This window comes from Limanda limanda, chromosome 3, assembly GCF_963576545.1.
Source record: "Limanda limanda chromosome 3, fLimLim1.1, whole genome shotgun sequence".
Taxonomy (NCBI): domain Eukaryota; kingdom Metazoa; phylum Chordata; class Actinopteri; order Pleuronectiformes; family Pleuronectidae; genus Limanda; species Limanda limanda.
Genome location: NC_083638.1, coordinates 19,024,427 through 19,048,837, shown reverse-complemented (window position 1 = coordinate 19,048,837; position 24,411 = coordinate 19,024,427).

The window sequence follows — 24,411 nt, the reverse complement described above, 5'->3', positions numbered from 1 at the left end:
TGCATATTTGGCCCTGTCCAAATCCCTCTGAGTGATTTAATATGATGGCTGGGTAAACAGGAAAACCTTACATTATTCAGATTGAGTGTTTACGTATTACTCCAAAATGCGTTGCTTGCATTGCAGTTACATGATATAAATGGCCTGAATTAGCTAATCTTCCTTTGTTTTGTGTTTGGTTGGGTTTAGAGTGAAATAAAACCGTCTTTTACATTTGCATGTTTGTTGGTATAAATATTTATATTGGAATTCATGTGGCTGTTACTGTCAGGGAAGGAGACGGCTTCGCAGCAGTCTCACCGCAGGATTGTTACCACTCAGGGAGGAAATTCCTGATATCTGTTTTTTGACTATACTGTTCATAATTGCTGTCATGACATGACAGCAGGTTAGTGGTTTACAAGGAAGAATGCACTGAAAGAAAGAAAAGAAAAACTATCAAGAGAGTTCAAAAGAAAATTGACGGATTACAGAATGGCAGAAATGACAGAGGAGGAGGATTGAGAAGGTGAAATGTGATGGCACTGATGAGACAGTGATTATGTCAATGATTAGGTCGGAGGAGGAGTGGGAAAATTAGTTGTTTTATGAAGCGTTTTAAAAGCAAGGGGGGGAGAGGAATACATTTCTTAACCTGTACAAAGATTCCACACTGCCTTGGTGATGTCAGTCAGAGCCAAACTCCGAGCGGGCTCCAATGATAACGAATGGGAGACAAACTTTACAGACACCATGGCAGCGTCCGGAGAGTTGTTTAGAGCAATATTGTATCAATTCAGGATTTAGTGGTGCCGTGGCAACCGCACAGCACTGAGGAGAAAAGACATTATAGGTGCAGAAATGCTTGGCATTACGACTTGCAAATTAGGATACTACCAAGTTACTGAGGGAGGGAGGGAGAGAGCAAAAAAGGGAGAAGGGTTAGAGAGAGTAAACAGATTGGGAGGAGGTGGTGATGATAATGATGAAAACTGTGTGAGCGTGGTGGGATATGGTGTGGTACTGTAAAGAGGCCCCAAAAAGAAAGGGATGTATGGGAGGAGGGGAATGGTAATGATAGTGATAAGGAACAGATGAGACGTGGTTAAATAAGGAATGATTTGCAAAAAGAGGAGGGGAGGAGGGGGAGGTAGAAGCTCCTTCCATGATCTAGGTATTAACGTGAGGGAGGAGAGTAGAGAAAGTAATCAACAAAAGAGAAGAGGACACTGGAGGAATTGAGGGGAATGAGTTGGAGGTGAGCGAGCGAGGTACGAGTGGAGGCTGGGTGAGGTGTTTGAGTACACACAGCGTGCTATTGACTGAAGGCTTTTCCCGTTAATTGCATATTCCCTGTGATTGCACTGTGAATTGCTGAGCTGAATGAGAATATTTTTTCTCTCACTCTTCTCTTTCAGATAGAGTGACGGATAGAAAAAGGCATAAGTAAGACATGAAGTTTAAAAGGCTATACGGCAGAATTTACATTCATTAGGGATGTCATGATACCAAACATTTAGTAGTAGATACCGATACCGTCAAAATCCAATTCGCTACCACTGCAAACAAAACAAAACAATAGATCCTATTTACATCAACACACACATATGTACATACATACATACACATATATATACAGACATATACATATATAATAATAGTATTGCACGGTTTACCCTTTACTAGAAAGGTAAAGCGATACCCAGCCCTTTAAAACGTTACGATACATAATTTGATTTGTTGCAGTGCCTTCCTGTGGACCTATTTCTTCTCTTGCTGCAGCTGCAAAACGTCCCAGGCAAGGCATGACTGAAAGTCGTGACGTGCGTTCTGCAAACTGATCCACGGCTTGTAGAAAGGTATATAGGTGCCAGTATATGTAGTTAAGAAGCTGGGTTTGAAACCTTGTAAACAATCTGGACAAATGGTATGACCTCCCCTCGAGAAACGTCTTTATGTATACTGAAATTCCCAAGATGTATAATGAGACAAGATCACCAAGACACTAAACCAATTTTCTCCTGCACTAGGGATTCTCTGTACCAGCAGAACTGTCAACACATACATGTCTGTAACAGCCCAGTTCATAAAACCATGCTGGGAAATGAAATCCTGGAGGCTAGATTTGGCCAAAATATCTGGTATCACAGCCGACAATGCGTTAAACGACCTGGATGCCCAGTTTGGGACATAATTTGCATCTTTCAATCAACAAAGCCATGGACATTGATCATGTGGCAAGCTGTCTGTTCCAATTCCACAATATCCAACAAGTCTCCTGAAAGATGAACAGAAAAATTTTAAAGCTGCCACAACACATACTCATTCACGATGAGCCCACCCGATGGGACTACACCTATGATACGGTGGAACGATTCTGTGAGCAGCAGCAAGCCGTCTCTGCTGTTCTGGCTGAGGACAGAAAGAAGTGGCGCATGATTCCCACAGACACGGGCATGACTACTTTAGAAATAGTGATGGGTGTCCTGGATCCACTCAGTGATTTCACTGTAAGTGGAGAGAAAGAAACCACTCTCTCCTCAGTCCTGCCACTCACATGGAAAGAAACAAGCCTGCGAGCCTGAGAATCAGAGATGGCTTTGAAAAGAGATACAATGAGCACAATCTGAAGATGATACTAAACATCTCCACTTTCCTAGGTCCAAGATTCAAGAGTTGTTGTGTTTTCATGGAAGAGGCCAGTTGAGCTTTATAGGGAGCAGCAGCAACCACAAGACACAGAGGAGTGAAGAGGAGGAGCTGCTGCAGGAAAGAGAAAAAGAAGTGACCTCTGCAGTATCACTTCAGAAATAAAGGGAGCAGACTGTTTCAATAAAACACAACACCCCTCTTTACCCACAACACCCACAGATAAATTAAAATTAAAGAAATTAAAGAAAAGTTGTTCAGAGTAAAGATAGAGCTCAATGGCTGCGTTCTTGACAGAAAAAAAAAGATGCTGCTGTTCTACTTAACGCAGATTACTGAAAAGTCTCAGATTATCCGGTTATTTTAGTTAACAACGAATATTGTGATAGTTTGAGCTTGAAGCATATATATGTATACAAATATACATTATATATAGATAAATACATGCATATACTGTATTGAGAGTGAAAACCAATGCCACCTGGTATTGTTTTAGGGCTCACATGAAAACTAAACAATGTCCTTTTAAATAAACGCTGGATTCCCTATATAACAGCAGAGAAAATATTGCCACACCTGGTTCATAGATTATTGAAAGTTGAGAAGAAACGGATGTTAAGAATTTAGGATTTATTAACAGCAGGTGCTTGCTGTGGGAAGCTATTTATGTCCATGAATAGCTCCAGTCCATTTTCAATGCCCCTGCTGATTTCGTTTATACCAGAGGAATTTGTATCATTTTTAAATTAGAATGCCTTAAGCCCAGAATGTAATGGAGAATTTGATTTGATTCATAAATAAGGTTACAGACAGACACAGACACAAATAATGCAATCCAATAAATCCGTCCAAAGAAATGGTTAGATTTCAACATTCACATAATGACATGGATAAAGTAATTTTTCTTCCTTTCAAGAACCATTTCAATTACTGAGAGCTATACTACATAATGTAACAAATGCTAATATAACGTCTCTGATGCAATGGCAGGAACTGTTTTTCTTTGCTGAAATGGGCGTCTGATGTCAGATGGCAGTGATGATGATGCTACTCACACTTGGTTCTCCACAGCAGCCACAAGGGTTCTTCATAAATTCTCTCATTAGCTGTCTCACTCTCTTGATCATTGCACAATGGTCAGACAAACTCAGCAGTCTGACTTTCCTTTTACTTCAACAAAAAACAATAATTTGTTCATTTTATGTGGAAACAGCGCCACTCTGCATCTACTTTCTTTTCATGGCTGTCACAATGATGCTTGTTGCTTGCTATAAATAGCTTTTTAATTACTGGTGTATCTAAGATGTCTCACAGGCCGAAGCCCTAGAGGCCAGAGGTCATCACCCCTGCTTTTGAAGGTAATTCTTTGGAAATTAAGTTCAGCCAAAGATAAAACACGGTCAAATGGTTGCAAGAGGGATCCAGCGGTAATCAACACTTGAAAATATTTGACCCTTGTCAAATAGTATCTGAGCAAACTCCATAAGTCCATAAGTGTTTAATCAATCCGCCTGATAACCTCTCGACTCTCCCTCTCTAACATGAACACGGACACACTCTGCACAAAGTTCCTGCAGATATACACAACCATGCACCTCTACACATTTCCTGACATGACAGCCACCGACACACACAGAGACACACACTTGTCTCTGAGATCAATTTCAATTCTCCAGTTAGGGAACAAATGAGCAGGGAGCCTTTCATTTCTTCAGCCTCTCTCCCTCTTCCTCTACACTGCCCACTTTCTATTGATCTCTGTCCCTCTCTTGTTGTCCGAGTTTTCGTCTCTCTCTTTTTCCATCCTCTCATTCCTCATGTTCCTTTTCATCTATTTTCTCCTTTGCCTGTCAATTTTTCCGTCCATCTTTCATTCTTCCTCTACATGTACCTCCCTGTTAGGTCTCTCTGTCATCCTTGATCTCTCCTTTGTCTCGTTTCTTTATCTCTGTGGGTGTCTCTATTTTCATTCCTCTGTGTTCTCGCTATCTCTAATATCCACGCCCCCCCCCCCCCCCCAACACACACACACACACACTCCCACTCCCACACCTCTCATTAAATGAAGTTCATTTCCAATCCATGAAGAGCTATTGACCCGCTACAGAGGTTGCACACATTGTCAATTTGTATTGAGCAGTGCGTTCTGTCTGCCTGTCTCTTTGATCATCTGTCTTCCTGTCTTGCAGCTCTAGCTGACTCGTGTCTGAGTTTGTTCCTGATGATAGAAGTGGAATTTATTTACCTGAACATGGTAATCCCTTGGTATTTTTCTCTTTTGGCATCACTTTTGACTGATAAACTGTCAGTGCTGTAATGTTTATGCTCTGCAAATCCCTCAGATCACCTCTTAGTCAGCATGTGACAGTGATGTCTTTTTCAATGTATTTCCAGTTGATTTTTTCTGTGTTTGCTCTTGCTAAACCCTCTTTATGCTGCTGCGGCTGTCATAAATAAAACCTTCAAAGCGAGAAATTTTTAGGAAGAAGTGGCTGTCGGAGGCCCTGGGAGATACGGGGCAGGGCCACTTTAATGAAGACAGACTTCATAAATTATCTTCATATAAAAGTGACAAAACATCTGAATGAGGAATGAGATGTTAACGAGTGTTTGAAGTATTTCTAAAGAATTAATAACAACTTTCCGTGGCCACACTCTGCTCATGCTGCTATCTGAACCAACTGAAAATCTGTTAAATATTAGGACACAATAGGAATGGTTGAAGTAACTGTATGTACAAACAACTTTTCATTATATATGAATAGATTGAAGGTTCTTTTAATTAGCATCACAAGGACTGAAAAGGATACTGTGCTTGTGAGTGAACAAAAGACAACAACAAGATGGAGGACATTAAAGCTCCCCAAAAGTGGTATCAAAGCATATTGATCGCCACCTGGTGGCTGGTTGCATTAAGGTCATAAACTACATATTGGCGAATGGGTCAAGTGTATATTTTCTTGGGAAATTTAGTTTTACTATTTGATGCAGAAAAAATTGGTAAAAATGTCATGATTGAGCTGAGACTGACTCAAATTTTCAAGCACCTTTACCAGGGGGACCTCGTCACAGAGGTTCCATCCCTACTATGTTTTTGGATACTGGAAGGAGGAGGAGGAGGAATCATGTAATTTTTCTCTCATTTATTGGCTATATGAGGTCGGTTTGTTTCAAGTTGCTTTCTATACAGAGTCCATAAAAATGCATTCCTAGATTCAATCTGGAATGTTTAGAGTAGACAATACCACATCAGCATTAAATCATATTTCCCATGTTATTGTCATGTGTACTGCCAAGTCAAGTCAAAACAGCAACCTCTGTTTCTGCACACCGTACACGCTTGTGTCTTCTAGCTTCTGTTCTCTTCGTTGTGTTTACGTTTCTTTTTATTCATTAGTTTGCTGATTTATTTCTTGTTTGTTCGTGTTTGTAATTAGGGTTGCAACTATTAACACCTGCTAAACAATTACTTTTAGCCCCTTTGCTACATAAATTACTTTAATGATTAGTTGATTATGAAAGTAGATTTTCAATCAGCTAATTCGTTTATTGACAAAATCTGCATTAAGACAGTGTCAGATCCAGCCATCCGACATTGTCTATTAAACACTTAACCTCACTGCATCGTGATAATCTAATTCTAAAAAAAAAAATTGCCACTGTTATCAAATCAACTACACTCAACAAAATGTAAATTGCTTTTCAGGTTTAAAATTGTTCTTGCAGTGTCCCAAAATATTCATCTTGATTGTTTTTACGGAGCAATGCTTATCTCTTGCCACCCATAAGTAAAATAGGACTTACAAGGTGAGGAGTCAAAGGTTTTTAATGGAGTTGAAACAGTCTTTTAGTAGATTAAAAGGTATTTCATGAGTCGATATACAATCATGGAGATCAATATGACAAAGGGTATCGCCTACTTAACTCCTTAACCTCCTTTGGAGCACAACACAATCAAAGTCCTCTCTGATTTTTATTTAATTATTAGAAAGAGATTTAGGCCCTCATAAGAAACTAATGTCCCTGGAAGAGAAGTATCTGGTGTAAAGATGCACAAGGTTATACATGTTGACTTTTAGGTTCTTCACCTTCTGTGATCACCTTTGCCTCCCGGTGGCTGGCTGCAGTATAAGTCATTAACCCTGCAATGATAGTCAATAGGACATGGTACAAATTAAAAAGTCCATGTACTTTTAAGTTTGGTTTGGTGAGCCCATCACCTAAGTTTTTAACGTTAACATTTAATATGACCTCAGCCTTTGTGAGGTTTCTGGTATATCTACAGTATTTCCTTGTATAAAAGTAGTCCTGTGTACTCAAATAAATACCAGCACAATACAGTATGATGCCCAGCATCTTCCGCTCCTGCAAATATTTAAAAAAAAAACTCTTAAAAACAAAGGAATGGTTTCAGTCAACACTGGAGTTCTTATATTCTGAAATGGTTAGGCTACGGGAAGTGTTGCAAATATTTATGTTCTTGACATATTTAAACATTGGCATTGAAACTTGCGAAAAGATAATTTTTTCTGTCTATTCTGCTGCGATCCGCATTCGGAACACGGGAAAAAAATCTGCAAGACCCAAATCTCTGCAAGAGCAATGCGGCTTCTGTGGCTGAATCGCAGCTGAACCGCGGCTGAACCGTAACCAGTGTGGCGGCTCTAATCTTTTAACATGAGCATGGAAATGAAAAGTAAGCCGTTCCGCGGTACAACCGCAGCCGTTGTGGCCCCAGCGTCAGGGATATTTTGGCTCCAAGGAAGTGGAGATGTGTCATCAATCTTCATTACAATCTATGGTGTAAAACAGACAAACAGCAACCAGTGAATTATCTTCTTTTCCTTAACTTTATTGATAATCTAATAAATGGTAATTTCCAATTACTTGAAAGTATGAAACGTTAGGTTTGCAGTTATGTTCGCATATCTTTAATGGCCCCTCCACTAATTATCAAACATTTAGAAGGGGCCTCTGAAGGTCCCTGCTGCGTTGGACTAATGGCCTGTGTGCATGAAGCATGACAGCCTTCTAAATTAAGACATCCTCTAAAAGCAGGTCAGCCTCAGTGGTAACCATGAGTGCCCAAAACATGACTCACGTGTCTCTGCCTTCATGGCCTAAAAAGCTTTGGATCTGATATCCTGAAAAAAGAAAGTACACATTAATGAATTTTCTACCTTTTCTCTCACCGAGGTCTAATTAAAGTAAACACATGATGTCTTGCTCAGATGGTGGAGGAAAGGGGAAGAATTGAGGGTTTATATGTGTCTGGACTTCTCCAGAAGGCATCTCTCCTAACAGATGTTGTAAAGGAACTAAACACTTTAAGGGAAGTGAGAGAAATTAATTGGTGGTTGAAGGTAAATGCACTTAATTTCAACTTTTATAACCCTAATTTAATGCTCTGCATGTCAGATTTTTTTTGAATTTGCAGTTTAGGAATTATCTTTTCTATTAAAATCTATCTCTAATCTAATCTTTAATGTAGCAAACAGATGTTTATTTCATACTATGACCACATGCTCAGGAAACAGAAGTAACAGAACGTTTTTTAAAGGTTCAGTGTGTAGAATTTAGTGACATCTAGTAGTGAAGTTGCATGTTGCAGGAGAATACCATTCACCTCACCCTCCCCTTCTTCAATTCCTGCGAATAAATCCCTTTCACCTAAATCTTACACACTGAACCTTTAAGTCGCTGTTTGGAGTTAGCAGATAAGAATCCTTTTCCAGCTCAGAATTACTACATTCGTTGCCATTCACTCTCCTCCATGTTTGTTGTGTGTAGCCTTCACCTCCAGACAAAGCACAATCTAAATGATGAACAATATTACCATAGTTTTTATCAAGTTGGGTTTGCAGCATAATGGAAATAAGTGGTAAGAGAATGAAATAATGAAATCAACATTTGACATAATGAATCCAAAATTACATATTAGATGAAGTGACATTGTTTACAAAGTTGATGAAGTATGTCATACATCACAGATATCTACAGCGTCTCCAAAATGTAAATATTAGTACAATCCACAGTGAGCTGTTCTCTTATTAGCACATGTGACAGGAGTTAATTCAAGCATAAGACCCACGCTTTCACGCTCTTAGTTCCACTCCCTTTCCTTTTCTTCTTCACATTTGACTTTCATCCTCCCTTCTTCCTCTATATCCGTCAATCTGTGTACAAAGTATTTCAAAATAAATCAGTAAAGTAATACATACAACCTAAGATAATAACAGGCCACTCTTTGAATGTTGACCGAGTCTTGATTGAATGCTGCAGCTCCGTGACGTAGGTGAAGCTCAAACAATGAAATCAAGCATATATTAAACTGTGCAGACGTCTGCCTGCCTTCCTTCCTCCCACTCTTTCTCCCCCTCTCCCTCTCTCCCCCTCCAGGTGATTGAGTATGATGCTGACATTTTAAATATGGTGAAAGATGGTTGGTAATTATATGTGTACACTAATGGTCAAGTTATTGAACAGCCCTGTTGTTCCACTTTTTATTTAAAATTTAAATGTTTAGTTAATCAAAAAAGAACAAAACTTGCTTTTGAAAGGTTGGAACCAATATATAATTAAATAACTTTAATCAGTTATGAACATAGTCACCAATTACTTTGTTATTGATCAACTAATAGATTATTTGGTAAAGCTTTACATAAAATATTTAACATTAATCAGCCAGTACGTTTAGGTTCATGAGGACAGATTGTTAAAGGGTCTATAAAGTTGACTTTAAACCAGGGGCGTCGTTAGGCCTGTTTTAGGGGGGCTGAAGCCCCCCTAAAATGTTCTTCAGCCCCCCCAAATAATTATTGGGATTTTTTTTTTTTTTTTTTTTTTTTTAATTTTTTTTTTTTAAATTAAACTATTGTTTTACACATGGACAAGTTATTTATAACTCTAACATGCTACATATCTGAGTGCGTTTCTGGTTTGTATGTTTTCTCCCCCTTCAAATTACAATCCAATAGCCTCTCATCATATTTAACAATAAAAGACCGGGCACTAGGACCTTGGGGAGTCTGCATCGCTGCTGCGCTGACTTTCTCACTCTGCCAAGTAACGTCTCTCATCAAGACAGCAGGATTACAGCCAAGGAGTTTAGCTCATAGTAAATGATGCACAGAGTGAAATTGTAAGTACAGGTAGTTACAGAATATGGCTATCTGTAGTTGTTAACGATTGTTACCTGCTTAAATTTAGGTTTACTTGAGGCAAATGAAAGGGAATATTGTAATGAGCTATGTTAACACTAAGCTAGCTAGCTAGCTATTTTGTTAGAAAAGGTCTCCAGTGAGCAAGAGTGTGAACGAGCAAATTTGAAATGTAAGAAATAACTATCAACAGCTTTCTATTCTTTGCATTAATATCTATCTCTAGTATTTTAAAACAATAATATCAGTGCCTTTAGAATGTTGTTGTTTATAATCAGTTAATGCTAGTGGAAACTAAATGTCATAGTGTCCCTCATAACGCTATTGTACCGGTATATCATCCAATTCATTGACCAGATGGATATAAGAAGATTCTTTAGCAGAGGTGACAGCTCCGCCCTAGTCAAAACAAGTATATTCGTCTTTCCTTTACAAGCAGGAAAAATATTTCTCTCTATTTGTGTTGTCAAATTTCACAATGACCCTGAAATTCTGTCTCTTCTGTTATCTTATACTGAATGAATGCAAGCAAAGATACACAGAAAAATCACACTCTTTCTGATTGAACCAATCTATGAACTGTCTGAAACAATGGATATCCTCAGCCCCAAATGAGCCCAAAAAAAATTGCTGCAAACATTCATCTTTCTTAGGGGCTAAGCCCCCCCTTTCTTTCAATCCTAGAAACGCCCCTGCTTTAAACATAGCTTGATGACCTTGGAATGAGCTGAACCACCTCCGCTCCAGGTCCATTTAATCTCTTGGACCATAAACTTTCTCAGCTGAGGGTGTTTTGAGAGCAAGCAATTACAAACTTGTGAAATGTTACAAAGGGGAAGAGCCACTATTTTTCTTCTACTAACACACATTTTGGTGTTCACTTAGTATTGTGTCATGGATAAAACTCCACAGGAGCATGACTACAGAGGGGAGGGGGGGGGTAGAGATTTAGGATTGCATCACCTCCACTTTGACCCCCGGGAGGAGAGACGCTCCCCCACTGAGTGAGGTAGAGGTCAGTGGAAGTTGGGGGGAGACACGACACAGACACAAGAGAAAAAGTGAGACAGAGGAAAATGAGGGTGGGCTGAGGACAGTCGCACATCCACTGAAGGAATTATTCCTCAAATAGAGAGAGAAAACAGAGGCTAAGAGGAGAGGGGGAGAGGTAGGAAGGTAAATTGACTTTGAGGAGGTTAAACTTTGAGTCTATGCCCAGAAGAGACTGATTACGATAAGGAGAAGAAAGGAGAGAGAGAGGAGACACATATTTCATTAAGGAATGGGAGGAGTGACGCAGAGGGAGGGGGGGGGGTGTTGCCTTTTTATTTCTTCTGTCATTTCCTCTTTCCCTCCTTTACCTGCATTGTTAGACAAGCTAATTATGTTAGCAGCTAATTAGCTTGTTTTGAATCACTAAGTCACCTTGACCTACACTTTGACTCATACTGGCAACAAACCGTGCAGTCACACACTGTCAGGCAAACAATAAACACACACTTGCACAAAGACAAAGGCAAAATTAGAAACATGCTCACACGCACACACACAAAACCATGTACAGACACATACACACCTTTGTGTAAGTAGCAAGGAGACAGTTATATTGGATTTGTTTGGAAGGTCAAGCCCAATGAAATTAATCGAGTTCCCTTGCACAATTAAAAAAGTCTCTTGAATGCCTCTCCTTCCTCTCTCTCTCTCTCTCACACACACACACACACGGTGAGGCTTCCCAGGTGATGCATTAGTGTAATTATAAGTTTATAACTCACAACAAGTAATCGGATCATGTCTTACGGAAAGGGAAATCAGATTACACATTACTGTAGTTGGACGACACAGGGATAGAATTACACCATAAAAGAACGTTAACATACCTGAGTGTAATCATTTCATGGCCGTCCCAGTTAGACAGAGTGAGAGTCTGACAAAGGTCTTGTCTACACTACTAGGAATATTTGTTTTTGAACGGATATTTTACCATCCCTTTATTTCGAAGGAGTCTCTGTCCACACGACCCTCGTTGAAGACGATCAGAACACAAAAACAATTACAAATAACGAAACATGCATGCAGGGCCAGTAGGTGGCGATAAAGTCAAAATGAAAGATCAATTGAATACTTGTGAACACGCCAGTAATATTGAGCGAGACAGACGCCTGTGATTACTGCTGCACGATATTTCGTAAAAAGTATCATGATCGCGATATCATCGTGTGTTATATTTACCTATCGCAAAAGACGGCTTTAATTGCGATACATGGTGTTCCATGTGCCCTACATTCACGTTCTGCATGTCAATATACGCAGCCAATCAGATGGAGCTCAGCTGCCCTAGAAAATAAATTAAAGATATTCAGAACATTGTCGGAATAAGAGAATTAAAAGAGAATGGAGAGAAAAATTACGAGCTACTTCTATCAAATCTAGCTCTGCCTCCTCTCGACTAAATTCTACTGTGGAAACTTCTAGTGATCACGTTTGTCTCGGGTCAGATTCATCACTATGAGCAGTAGATTGCATCAAATAATTGTGTAGCTTATTTTTGATCGCAGAACCTAAGGGGAAAGTAACACACACACACTTCATAATGATTTTTCAGGTGTTTAAATGCTGGTTTAGCCTAAAGCATTCATATCAATGTGGTTATTTCATTGATATCATAATATACAATACATGCATACTGTAATATAATACATGCCAATTCTATTTACACCTCTGATTACTACTCTTTTTCAGAGGAGCTGACCTTTATCTTAAGCAGTGACGCATCCAAAATGAAAATTGTTCACCACTACACACATCAAGACTTACTGATTACAGGCTGACATTAACAGAAGGCAATCCTGAATATGTTGTTGCTTTCAGTCATTAAGGAACACAGCTGCATCAGCTGCCACACTTCACATAACCTAAACTGTGATGACTCTGACATTTATAAATCTGAAAACGACACATGCACACACTCATCAGTCATCACATCCTAAACCCTTTCCTTTCCTCTTTCACATATACTAAAGAAATACATATATGAAAAGAATAATAACTTGAATTCTATAGCGCCTTTCATGAGACCCAAGGACACTTTAGATGTGTCAGTGGGGACAAAAAGAAAAAAATACTCTATATATAGATATATAGTACTGAGTCAATAAGAGCAAAATGATCTATAATGAGTGGGCAATCTTGTGCTTTTAAGAAAACCTCCGACTGTACAACAATTTTAAATGCACTCCCACACAATTCCATCCACATGTCTGTCACTAATCTGATGATGCCAGTAGTCACAACAAACAATCAAGACAGAAACCTAATACAGATAAACCCACCTGAGACCTCAACACATAGCCCCTGTCAGGTCCACATTGTTCTTCCTCTAATTCAATGTTGGAGACTGTTAAATCACATAGTGTTTTGGCCAAACGCTTACTTATAGCACTAGAAGAGACGAATGACAAATATTCAAAACTTTATATGTAAAACCAAAGCGCAAATACTGTGATATAAATTCTATTTAGATGCCAACTTGAGATTGGGCTCTTGGCTCAGAGCCGCTCAGTGTCTAAGCACATGGTCAGTTTTATTTTCATATGTTTAGTTGTAGCAAAATCATCTACTATTAATCCCCCCTATGCCTATGATTCACATGAATTAGTCTTGCCTGTTCAGTTTGATCATAAATTTGTCAAGAAAAATGTAACCTTTTTCTTGACAAACAGTCATTACCTGAATGTTGGTGCTGGGGAGTGCACTGTTTTTGAAGGAGTGAGAGAAGATGGATTAATGCCAGTGCAGTCAAACACCCACTGACAAATTTACTCCACAAAATCCCACTTTGTTTCTATTGGCATCACAGGTCAACCTCATGCCTCTGGCCTCAGAAACACCAGACACGGACACCATGCTCTGCGTGATCTCTGCAGTTGACTACACTTTGCACCTGTGCCATTTCTTCAAAAACAAAGAAATCACAGTAAAGTCCTTGACCTAACTTTCCCTCTAGCCATGTTTCACCCTTCTGTCAGCTTTATCATCATCCAGTTATCTCTGTCGTTCATCATGTCTTCATCACATCATTTGTCTTCACACCAAAGAAAGCGATTGATGAAGCCTGCCTGGTTTCTTTTACATTTATATATCACTACTCAGTATAGGTGTTGTCAGACCTTGGCATCCAAGCCTTCAGCTCTGAATGTTATAGGAAGTCAATCAATCAACTTTTCTTTATTTTGAATAGAACTTTTCATCCACGCAATGTAACAAAAAGTAATTTACAGATTAAAATCAATAAAAATATGCATTATAATGTAAGGATCAAAACTGAGATCAGAGTTAAAAAAGACTCAGAAGTGGTTCACTTGTTTACTGGGATTTAGTGCCAGGGCTTGCAATGTCACACTGAGTTTGAAACTTTGAGCTTCATAACGAATGTCTGAATATAAATTAATGAGTTGTCAATAATTCTTCCCATTCTTGGCCTCTAAAATATAATATAAAAGGTAAACCAGTGGCCGTGGATCAGCAGGATACAGAGCAATGTAAAGCTGTGTGTCATCAGCATGGAAATCGATGCCATGCCACCTAATGACATTTCCAAGCGGCAGCATGCACAGGTTAAAAAGTGAAGGACCTCAAATTGAGCTTTGAGGAACACCTCATTTAATTGTATTGCTTTTATATTGATTTTCAATCAATATAAAATATTTCATATTTCATATTCATCCATGAAGATTCTGTGAGTAAGAGAAGATTTGAACCGAATAAAAACCAGAGAGATCAATCAAGTTTTTCGGTAGATTGCATACTGGTCTGTAGTTATGTAACATGGAGGAATTTGAATTATTCATTCCTATTCAGACAGACGATTAACTCTGGTGGTCCTAAGAGCAGTCACAAGAACTACAGGATAATCATTAACAATGTTGAGTTAATCTCAATTTTAAAAATGTATATACAAAATGTTATTTTAAAAGGAATGTGAGAACAGGGTGTAAAAAGCCAGAAGCTTTTGGTAAAGCATGGTTTATTCAATTTAATTTAAAATAACTTGAAAATGGTAATGGTAACGTTTTTGCCCACATGCTGCTTCCCACATAACTCACAGCAAGACCTTGCCCTTTGATCTGCGTTTTATAGGAGCTTGACGCAGACAGATTTGTATATATTGTTGATTTATTTAGTATTTAAAATACATTTTTCAGATTTTATTCCTGCCTATTCTCTCAATTTTGCAGCAAAGAAAAAAGGAGGACAATCCACGGACTATTGAAGAGAGAGGGGCTGTTGAAACACCATGATTATCAATTTGGTATTTCACCAATAAGCTGCATCTGAATTGAATGGCAGAAAAATCCTGGTGGGATGCTTATAAGCTTATGGTTCAACAGAATAAATATACCTGAATAACATTATCCTGCAAAACATCTAAATCTGATTCCTATCTATTCCATCTGCTTTCTTTATGAGCTCTGTTTGCCTAAACAAATTGGATCGTAGCTCTGGAAACTGTCATCATACATCTCATCTTACAGATGTTGTACTGCACATCTGGGCCTTTGTGTGGGACATGCGCTCCCATGTCAGTGTCGACTAGAATCCCCTGTTGTTTGGTTGCTGTGTCTGGCAGGATTGCCAGCCTTTGTATAGAGAATTTACCCTATATATCATTCTCTGACACCTCATTGTGTTTTTTTTATGGGAATCATTATGACAGATGAGATTGTTCAGGTGTTCAGAAATGACTTAAGTGATACGAGTAGTTGCATCAGAGCACAAACCTCCTTAACATTCAGTCCTTACATGTACATGTCATCATATGACTATGAATCAAAAAAGCAACACAGATTGTGTGTATGACACTAACAGGACATTTTGGTCTGACTTGGTTTCTTTGTATATACAATTTCAGAACTGATTTCACCCAACACACTCGCCAGAATGTATAACCATGCATTTTTAATGTAGACTAAGAATGATGAGGTTTTGGATGGACTGCAGCGATGTACAAGATAGAATATAATGAGCATATCGTACGATGCCTCTGTGCCTGTATCACTGCCTAATGAAAAACCTTCATGCACATACAAAGCATGCTTGTCTAAAGCCAGAAGCTTGTAAACTGTGATTCAACTTTCAGCCTGGATGAACAAGACAGGCATTTCCATCTGATTTCACTCTTTCATTCTGTCGCTCTTTCAGCCTCCTATTCGTTTGCCCTCCTCTCTTAATTTGTTTTGCTACCCTATCTCCCTCTCACACACTCTTTGTCTTTCTAACGCCCTTTTCCACCAACCCAAGTCCTTACTTTTCTCCCTCACTGGCTTTCAATTAGTCCTCTTGCCAATTCTTATCACCTGCCCTTAATTTCTTCTTCGCTCTCTTCATCCTTTCAATTCTTTCTTCCTTTTTTCACTTTCACCCTTTGATTTTCTCTGTTTGCTGCCGCAGCTCCTCTCATCTCTCTCCCTTTGCTTCATTGCCCCTCTGTCCTTCTCATCTGTCAGTCTGTCTTCCTTCTGTCCACACGTCAGGGTTCTAGGGCTGCCTAGGTGTGCGGTGTGCGGCCCGCCTCAAGTTGTTTTTTTTTTGGGGGGGGGGTCCTCGTCCACGGCGCTTCACGGCGTCGCTGGTGCGGGGGCTTCCTTTCTCTTGGACCGCGGGGCGGTGTCCGTCGCAGGTGCGGACGGCGGCCCTGGACGCGAGTCGGGTCCTTCTCGCGTCACCTCAGCTACGGCGCCCGCGTGGGGGGAGGGGGGGCCGCTAGACTGAGTCCAGAACATGTGGACATGCTGACATTCTTACATTACAACACGCATGTCTAACTAACGTTTGAGTTTGATTTTGAGCTGGACACCATTGTTTCTTATACTTTAAACTTGTTGCACTTTGTTTAATATGCAGACATAACTTTTTTATTTTGATAAGGGGTTAAATAGAAACTTTGATATCTTTTTGAGTTGCACTGCTGACTTAACTTATATGCCCTCTTTTTTATTTATTTTTATCACGTTGGAGTTGCTAGTTTAAACCTTCAGTTTTGCACTTTAATATTTGAGCCTTTGTTTACATTTTGTTTTGTGCTGCATTATACGATGACATACAGTTTGTTGTTGTCAAAATAAAATTAACTGAAATGAAATGGTCAATTTGATTTTTTTGGAGGAAAATTAGTCGTTTAGATTAATCGACTAATCGATAAAATAGTCGTCCGATTAATCGATAGAAAAATAGTCGTTAGTGGCAGCCCTACAGGGTTCCCTCACCTTCAACATCAAATTCAAGTACTTCTCAATGACTTTCCAGGGTTCAATTCTTTCACATTCAATGACCAACCTCATTTACACAAAGAATGTTTAGAATAAGACAACGATTTTTTTTTTTTTTTAAGACATCAATGAAAGGCTTTTTATATGGGCACCTGGTGTCAACATAGGGGAGCCAACTTGTAAAGAAACATAATGACAGTGGGAACTACGGGTAATCCCCCAGATGAAAGACCTTTTTGCCACAGATAAATCAGGATTAGGTTAAACAGTCAGCTGCGTTGGTCTAGATTAGTTAGACTGAGGTTACTACGAAAACTCATAATGCATTAACAACCGTACAACACTGTGCGGATGAAGACAGAAAATGATTCTTAGAAGAAATTCATATTTTAAATCATGGGTTTTATAAAAACATTATTGGGCCAAAAATGGCTAGGACATGGCAAAACAAATTATTTATGAAATAGCTCTACAACACATTAAAATATGATTAAAAAGCGTTCGGGTAAATAAAATGGCAGCAACAACAACTATGCAATTCCAATATCATCTTATGATTTTACACACACATTCTGAAGATAGAAATTCAAAGAGTCACTGATTAAATTATCATATTATTAGAAGAATGAAAAACCATAACTTCAAACGCCGATCATTTTAACCAAAAATAATCTAAAATCAAGGACTATTTTAATTCCCAAGTCTATTTTGAACAATTTGTCATATTCTGTCAAAGGTGCTTTTACTCATATCTACTGATCTTCTAATACGTGGCAGCTAAAATAGGCCATTTAACATTGGTGCTGTCTGATAAGTAAGAGATAAATGCCACTGATGCATCATGACTAAATATGTCTAATAACGTCTCTGGTACGACAAAAGAAAATGGAGAGATGCGGACGCCAGAAGAGCTGCTGACAACCCAAAACAGATCTCTCACTTTTCCCTGCTCCTTGAATATATTCACCTGGTTGTGGGGACTGTATGATGTTAGGATTATTTTTATGAAGATGAAACTAGAGGATCAACTTCTCCCACAAAGTAAAAAAATGGAGATGCATTCGTTCACTCCACTTGCTCCATTGCCCACGTGCCTGTGGGCTTGATGAACTGTGTTACAGTGATTATAGACTATATGGTCGCTTGCTTTCACTCGCAAATCAACATATTACTAATATTAATATATTAGAGCAATAAGACAGAGACATATTTCACAACACAGATGCAGACAGTTGCACATATACAAAGATTTTTGCACAAAATACATTCATTCAAGCGCTTTTAATGTCTCAGGATTGTTTATTTCCATTTTTTCTGAAGCGTACAATGTTGTTTTTCAGAAACTGTCAAGGATTTTAAGGACCCATGAGAAACCTGTCACTCAGTTTTTCATTCCTGTTTGTGTCCACCTGCTTGTCTTGATTTACTGCACACACACCCAACCATCCGCTTTCTCTTTAATTCACGCTTTTGTTAATTCTCTGGTGAGTAAGTTTGGATTTTCTAAAACAAAGCAAACCCCAAATGGGATTTTGGGAAAAATTCAGAAAGCTTTTTTCTTTTGCTTGCGGGCAACACAGTGGCTCGGTGGTTATCACTGTCACATTACAGCACGGTGGTCTTTGTGGAGATTTCATGTTCTCTGCACGACTGCACAGGTTCTTCTGGGTGTTCTACTTTCATCAGAATCTAAAAATGCAGGTTACAGCCGGTGGGCTGTACACTTTATGTTGTGGGAATGTGGCATGTGCCAATAAATAGAGCATGTGTGACAGGCTAGTCCCCTGCCACTTTCCCACTGCAGGTTTGGATTGGTTTCTACCCTCTGTGACCCTGCACAGTATAAACAGGTAATCAATAGAAGGATCAATTGATTTTGCTTCCTCGGTTGGTTTCATACACTCTGAATCCATGCATTATTTCAAATCTGTGAAATGCATTTCACCACCAGCAACTTTGTAAAGAGGTGGGGAAAAAAACATCTGTACCACTAACAAGTTACAACAACATCTAAGTTAAAACAAAATTTTAAATACGTGGTAAAAACAGAAAATTATACACTTTAACAGGATAGCAATTGCAGGCATGTTTTAATAGATTGCAATCAGTTATACAGCTGACGTATTGAGAATATATCAGTGTTTAAACACCTGCTGGGAAAAAAGGGTCAAAGACAACTCACCAACTCTGCAACAGAAGACACAGGTTCCCATGGTGGTCTCAGAGTCAAAGCATCAAGTATTGCACATTGATTTTGGACGAAATTCAAATCCTGAATCTCACATTTAGTGCAGTCAACAAAACCTCTGCCAGAATTTACCTGGCTCAAAGAAGTTCCTCAGATCTGAGACTAGAATTGTGAGTCAGCAGATAATCTGCAGGAGGTCCAGCAGCTCTGACTGAGGCAGGTGTCAGAGGAGATCCTGAATCCCATCTGTACTTTTCTTTCATCCGTGACTGGACTGAACAATTTCTTATGGGATTCAAAAAAAAAATCTCATCTGAAAACCCCCTGCTGGTGAGTGTCAACAAAGAAAAATCTCTAACCAGGTTCTCACGACTACAGCAGGTGACAAGGCCAGTGACAAAAGTCAGAGTTTGACTGTTTGCTGTTGAAAATTAAAGAGATATTCTGAATAAAATAAGAGTGCAGATGGAGAAATGGGATGGACAGGTGAAACGGTGAGGGTTGTGTTTTTCCATTTCTTTTTCCAACGTTTGTGGAAAGACAGAGTGAGAGCCTGTGAGTGTGTGGGAGTGTTTAGACAATATGTCAGGGCTCAACTGATTAATTTCCTTTCAATATTTCATTACAAGTCGCAAGTCATTTTTTTTTATCTTTCTTTATTGCCATTTAAAATCAAAATATATTGACCCTCTATAACAACTAGTGCAAACGGGGCAGTTTCATAAGACAGTTGTGGTGGTTATGCATGATTATTGGACAACAGGAGGAAAGAACAGTTTCCTCAACAGTGGAAACTTTCTCATAATGATTTGATTTGAATTAGGCCAACAACAATAAACTTTGAAGAGAGATAATCTGGTGATTTAAATGAAAATGAATTTACCCAACCACTTCTTCAAAAAACAAAACAAACATATTTGTTAATTTCATTTCACGCTGCAAACAGAAATCTGATCGCAAACCCAGACAGACGGAGAAGGAAAGGCAAACTGAATACAGAGAGGTGAGTCAACCAAACAACACATCCCAAGCCTTTTCTTTTTTTTACAGCTGTTACACACATCACACAAACGTCTTCTGAGAGCACATCGTCGTCTCCAGCATCTCTCTCTGCAGGACAGCAACAGTATTTTAATGTGATTCTGTCCTGAGATGAACAGAAGGTGGAATATGTCACTTTGGGACTTGATAGAATTGCAAATGACAGTTGGGAGTAGACAGAAACAGACCCGAGGCCGGGCTCACAGCTTGTTCATGACTTGATCAGTAGAGTTCACCCACTGTACACACAGCACCATATGACATTTTGGGGGCCTTTACTATGAAATACATAGTTTGTGTCCTCTGTTCTCATTGAACGAGTCACGCACCAAGCTGTTGGGCGAGAGCAGATGAACACACACCTGTGGCATCAGAGACACTTCCTGTCTTTCTTTTCTCTGGCCTGTCAGAATACTGAACTGACAATCTCTGAGATGCTTCTACTGCAGTGTCACAATTTTGAAATTGCTGCTTGGTCGATGAAGGACATTGAATAATACACAATCCTTTGATGAATAAAAAAAAAATCTATTAAAAACATTAGCCCTTTGAGTAAGGACACAAAGTGGCCATCTCTTTGTAATATCCATTCATCAGTATTTTAATTTAGCTTTTGCATTCTTTTCATTGTGAGGACATGTTCTGTTTCTCATTGAAATGAAATGTCGTAATGGTCTCTGAAACAGGCTGCAATAGATCCAAACTCTGCTGGGAAAAATATCTATAGTCCAGAACGTAACCTATAATATGGAGGCAGTACCTCAGTTTACATAGAGGAAGTCCCTTCGCTGCCTTGTATACTTTCATATACTGCTATTTTACCACAATTCACCATTAGTATAAGAGGAAAAGAGATTGCCCAACAAAGTTCACCGATGTGTGGTGGCAACTCATGTTCAGCAAACGCAGCGCTGCTCTGTCTCAAAACCTGACGACTTTATATATTCACGTTTTGAAGCATAGTTTAAATTTGGTTATTAAGGCTCACATCTTACAATCGGCATGAACATAGCAAAGGCAGAAGCTTAAGGCAGCAGCTAAAAATACTGCACTGTGTTTTTGGTTCTTGTCTGAGTTTTGTACTAAGAACAAAATGCTCTGAATCCAATTAATTTAAGGAAGGCTTCAATCTTTGTTAAATTACTGTTATGTTTTCATGGCCTGAGCTGAAAATGAAAAGAGAAAAACTTGCCCCTGTGAGGATGAAGGTGACTTAGACATCTTTGGTCTCATTGATAATTTACTATCCAGTCTGAGTAATGTCTGCGGTAAGTCTGCAGTCAACAATGACAAGTTACACAGTAAATCTAAATGTGGATGTAGGTCACCAACGTGAGTGAGGCTCTCTCCATTTCAAACCAGTCAGTGACATGCTCACCTTGACCAGACACAGACTCCGTGTCTTGCTCAACGACATGCAGCCTGGTTGAACTACTAAACCAGATATTACTGGATGACCCACTGCACTACTTTACCCTGTCGCCTGTATGTGGAGTGAGACCCCAGTGGCACTGTCAGACATCACCTCCACATTCCAAGATTCAATTGGATTTGATATCATTCAAAAACCATTGTGGAGATCTAAACCAGTTCAAGAGAGCCTGTAGCACCAATATTTTGTCATCTCTACACAGTCAGATGTTACTCTGTTCTAAAAGTCTGACATAGAATAACAGGAACGTAGAGGTCAGTTTCCTGCTCTGCTTAAAAGCGTATTTCGTGATTAACAGTTTATTCGTGGTCTCTCAGAGAATTAGACTCCCACTTTTTCTCTACTGACTGTGAAATCATATCATAGAAGGGGAAAAACACTGTCAGGTTCACCGTTGAGTGGAGAAATTTAATCATGAGTATTTTTGGCTTTGGTCAAGGTGAATTTAAGCACCGCCGGCTGGATGTTTCAGGGAAACAGAGGGTTTTGTAGTTCTACAAAAGACAGCACATAACAATTTTCAAAATACTTTCTGGTAGATGGAACCACACGTGAAAAAACAAACACTGTACACCAGGGATATAGACATCCCTGATCTATCTAGTGTTGCCCAGAATAGCGGATCTGCTACGTGTATGACGCCACTTCGCAGTCCATGATCGTGTTTTTTTGTACAATCTATCCTTCTCATTACTACTACACTGCTAATTGACTGCAAATAGATTACTTCCATCTCTTGCTCCTGGCATAAACCTAATTCAGTGATGCTATCTGTGTAGTCAGTGGACAACTGGTTTACACAACCTGAGGATTTCCACTCAGGTCCTGTCCTGACTCGACCCTTCTTTGCCGTGATCTCAGAAAACAAGTAGGTGCTGGTCCTGGTCATAGTCCTGGTCCAGTAAGTGTAGAACTCTGGCGCAAGGGTTTTCATAAGCAGTAAGCCCTGGCAGCCCATCATCCTGACCCTCTCTCCCCCTTAATGGCTTCCGATTGAGGCCAGAATGAAATATAAACTCCTCCTTCTCACCTACAAATCCCTCCATGCCCTTGACCCACCATATCTAACTGACCTCCTCCACCCCTAAACTCCATCCTGGCAGCTGCAGTCCTCAGACACTGCTCTTCATCTCCCCAAACCAAACTGCTCCTTCCTGCCATTAGTGGTGTTTATTTTCGGTGCTGTTCGGTGCTGTTTCTTCTCTTTTCTCTTTTCTTTATATCCCTAATGACACATGTGAAAATGTCTGTTGGTCTCTTGAGAGGCACTTTATACATTTTAAGTTATAATTATACTAAATTCTACTTTTATCAACTTCCTCTTATTCAGTTTTTATTAAGACTGTTTCAACTTTTGAATGATTAATTTCTGGGTTTCTGATGTACTGTGTTACATGGTATTCACCATAGCCTCTTTATAAAGATGGATGACATGACAGCTCCCCAAAAGGTGAACCCTGAGCGTCTTGATCTTCCGTATGAGACTAGCTGTAATATATAGATCATGAATCCCACCTCCTCCACGTTAGTGGATGGGACATGGTCCAAACTAAAAAGTCAAAGTACCTGTCAAATGTTTCTCAAAGAAGGTTTCTGTCAATTCTTCATCATCGATAGAATGATGTATGTTTACGTACTCACTTTTGCTCTAAGTCTTGGTTAATTAGATATTTGATGCTATAAAAACGGGGTGAAATATCATGAGTGACAGCTGAGACTGGGTCGGGATTGGTGGAGCTCATGTATCGACAGGACCTAACTACCACAGCTCCATCTTCAAATTGCTAATGAGCAGACTCTGGCTCCAAATTATGTCCCAGTGCAGGATGGCAGCACCCGCATCTTGGTTTATAAAAACAAACATTTAAACTATGAAATAAAGCCTCAGATTAATGAGGATTGAAAGTTAAATCAATCACATACACAAGTGAACGTGATCAATCAACTTGAGCTTTTTGTTAAATATACACTATAAAATAATATTCAACAGAGATAGACAGTACATCATGCGCATACTAGTTATGTCTGCATCTAGACTGACCTTTTGAACGAGGTTGACAAGTCTTGTGTTTGCACCATGTATGAAAATAATCTTTCATCTATAATCTCACTGGATGTGTTTTTACCCAGAAGCCTGCAACCTAATAAATTGCCCGGAAAATACAATTCTGCTATGGACATTTCACAGCATTTTATCACTGCAATTGTGTCGACAGGATTGTGCCAATTGTGTTATGTCAAACAGTTTCTTTCCTGTGTTTGAGATTGTAGGAATTTCAAGTGTAAAGTGTAATTTTAAGATTGAGGCCTATGATGAAAGACACTAAAAAAACACTAAAAGCAGACTGATCATTTTGTTGTTTGATTTTGTTTCAGACACAGAAAGCATTTGCACTACATTGTGATGGATTTGATTCTTCTAAACAACAGCACTCTACTTTTGTTTCACTTGATGAAATGTCTTTGTGTCGTAGTGTGTCTGCAGAGTTGCTCTATGCCATTGTTTTGTCAGACTGTAAACATCCACGTACATGTTGATCCAGTATCAGTAATAAAATCAAGATTCTATAGTGGGTGCAACAACCAAAATGCTGAGAAGAAAATGGATTTTAACTGTTAATTTTGTTCACAGTATAGATTGCTACCTTATAAGCAATGTGAGGCTGTTTATCGGAGTGTGCGTGTGAGTGTGTG